Source organism: Rousettus aegyptiacus, unplaced genomic scaffold, assembly GCF_014176215.1.
Source record: "Rousettus aegyptiacus isolate mRouAeg1 unplaced genomic scaffold, mRouAeg1.p scaffold_m13_p_3, whole genome shotgun sequence".
Classification (NCBI taxonomy): Eukaryota; Metazoa; Chordata; class Mammalia; order Chiroptera; family Pteropodidae; genus Rousettus; species Rousettus aegyptiacus.
Genome location: NW_023416306.1, coordinates 166,892,049 through 166,895,002, shown reverse-complemented (window position 1 = coordinate 166,895,002; position 2,954 = coordinate 166,892,049). Strand labels below are relative to the sequence as shown.

At 57.1% G+C, this 2,954-nt stretch overlaps 1 pseudogene; it reads right to left on the bottom strand.

The window, feature by feature from the left end:
* Positions 1 to 2,328: 2,328 nt before the first annotated feature.
* Positions 2,329 to 2,447, bottom strand: LOC118601518 (annotated as a pseudogene).
* Between the last annotated feature and the right edge of the window lie 507 nt (positions 2,448 to 2,954).

Below are 2,954 nucleotides of genomic sequence, written 5' to 3'. Positions count from 1 at the left end.
CTTCGCCGTGGGGTGCCAGGCAAGTCACTTTGCCTCCCCAGCTATCTTCTCTTCCGTAGCACGGAGAGGACAGTGCGGACTTGCGTAGAGTTCTTGTGGGACCGGAAGTGGCCAGCGTGGAATGCCCGGCAGGGGCCGGGGGCCCGAGAGTTAGTAACAGCGATGGTGATGACGCGAATAACAACTATTACCGTGTTCTCACCGTTGTGCGCCGCGCGGGGGCTTGTGCCGGCCATCGGTCCACCGTCCCAGGGCGAGATGGGGTCTGGCACAAGGTGGAGGCAGGGAGCACCCGGTGGCCCCCCCTTCTGAAACGTGGTCTCCTCCGGCCGGGGCGGGCATCTTGCCTCTCCTGCTCATTGGCTTCCCTCCTCCGTTTTCCGCCGCTTGGTCTCTCGGACTTCCTGTAGGTGAAGGATGGTTAGACTCACCTGTGCAGCCCCCAGAGCTCGAGCCTGGGCCGAGGGCTCCCACTCAGGTGGGCGTTTCAGCTGGTCGGAAGTAAGTGACCTCGCATTTGCTGTGTGGCCCTGGGCAGTTACACCTCTCGGGTCCCCAGTCCGTGGGATAAACTGTAGGACCAGACGCCTCAGAATTTCCCCTGAACGGACGATGTCACCGCTTGCTTTGTGAAGACGCCCCACACGCACTCCTGACATCCATGTGGCTTTTGGCTCAAAGCTTTTCGTAGTGTCTTTTTTTCAACTTAAGGCATAAATGTGTCTAGAAGAACAACTTGAAAAGTTCCCTCTTACACGTTGCCGGAGACTCCAGCTATCCCGAAGAATGTTTCACAGTAGGAGAGACGGGGTGGGTGCAGATGGGACACCTCCGGGGGACTGGCTGCCTGCCTGGCTGTCCGGCCCCCCTGGGGAGGCAGCACCATGCAGAAGAGCCTGGCAAGGACCACAGACCGGAGAGGGCTGGGTGACCTCAGGCTCGCCGGTAGACTTCTCTGAACTGGGCTGCAAAGGCGAGGGGCTGGGTTCCAGGTACTGCCTGGCTGGGAAGTTCCACATCTGTCCGTGGGCGGAAGGGTGGAAGGCCCCTGTGAGAGGGTAGGGAGCGACAGACAGCCTTTCTCCGCTTTGTGTCTGATGGCGCCCTCCAGAGGCTCATTGTCTCATTCCATCCTTCCCGGCTGACAAATGAGATCAGCGCAGTTCGGGGAACTTAAGAAGCTTAAGATACTTGAGGACGCAGAGGCAGCGTGGAGGGTATCCCTGAAAAGCTTCTGCTCTGCTGCCAGCGCTTTCTCTTACCTAGTGTGGGTTCCAGCGACCCCGATCTGTCCTGCAGCTTCCCGCCCGGCCTGGCCGGTCAGGCCGTGGCCGCTGCTCTGGCGCCGCCTAGTGGCGGGCGTGGCGAGCGCGGGCGCCCCGTTACATCTGAGGGCGGAGGCGCCTTATTGGGCGGCTCGCCCTGGACCCGCTCTGGGGTCGCATGCCCTCTCAGGTCTGTCTGCTTCGTATTTATACAGGCCAGCAAACAAAACGCCCTGCATCTTCCTCAAACGTTTCGTTTCTCTGTTGCGTGCCAAGTGTGCTTTTTCCTGGTCGGTTCGGCATTTATATTTAATGCTGTTTTGTTCCTGACATTTAAACTACAGGGAGGGCACAGAGCCCAGGGGCCAGTGTGTGCGTGTGGCCTCCCCGCCACACTCTCTGGGCCTCGGTTTCCTCATCTATCAAATGGGGAAATTAATTCAGAGGTTTGACGCAGCCTTCAAGCACCATGACTATGGGGAGCTGAGTGACGTGGGGGAATGCCCATGTTGAAACATTTAGGTGAGGATCTGGACTACGAAGCCAAGATTTCATCTAACATGATGAAACTTATATTCGTTTTCATTAACGTTTATTATTTATATGTTATGTAACTACGATACGGAGTACACAGTATACGACGTAATATTTGTGGGCGGCGGGAGCAGGAGTGATGGTGGCACTTTCCGAGTTTGCTGCCACCGTTCTGGGAATTTGGAATGAAAGGCTCTTGACTCTGAACTTGTCCCCACAGCAAGGAGGCTGCCAGCACAGGTAGCGAGGGCCCAGTCATGGGACGTTTGCTCACCGGAGGTCATGTGGCTCGGAGGTCCCCAGCCCTGGCTGCACATGAGAGTCATCTGGGAAGGGTTTCTATAAATTCGGAGGCCCAGGCCCCACCTCGGACGAACTAAATCAGAACGTGAGGGCTGGGACCCAGGTCCCTGCAGTTTTTATTATTATTATTATTATTTTTTTTTTTTTAAGCAAGGCAACCCTTGGTCGACCTCACAGATTGCAAGGACCTTGTCAGTTTACAATCCCTTATTTTTTTTATTTTTTATTCCTACAGCACCTGGTCTTCCTAGGTGGTCTCCCATCCAAGTACTAACCAGGCCTGACCCTGCTGAGCTTCCGAGATCATACGGGATGGAGCTTGTTCAGGGCGGCATGGCCGTAGATTCCCCGCAGTTTTAAAGCGATGCATAGAACCCCGATTTGGACTAGGTCTGAGTCTGGGGTTGGGCGGTCACATAACGTAAAGGGGGTCGGGACCAGTACGTGCTGGTCATTTATTGGACATCGGAGCACAGTGCTGGCCCCTGTCCAGGTCCACCTGCCACTCCGGGGCATCCCCTAGGGCCAGTCCCTTGTTATCCCCCAGCCAGTCTGCTAGGGTGGTGGGTTTCCTGTTTCCCTCCCTGGGCCCCGCTCTGCCTGCCCTTCACCTTCTGTCTCTCCTTCGAACGAGACGCCGACCCACCTCGGGGTGCACGGGACTTGCTGGGTGGGAGCACTCCGAGGTGTCCTGCTGAGCCTGGACCTGCAGCGGCCAGGACACCAGGAAGGAGGCGTCCTACGGGAGTCTGGGCTGCATCTGACTGGCAGGGTGGCAGCACCGGGTCCTTCGTGTGTGTGTGTGTGTGTGTGTGTGTGTGTGTCCATGTGCGTGTGGAGAGCACCCGTGTG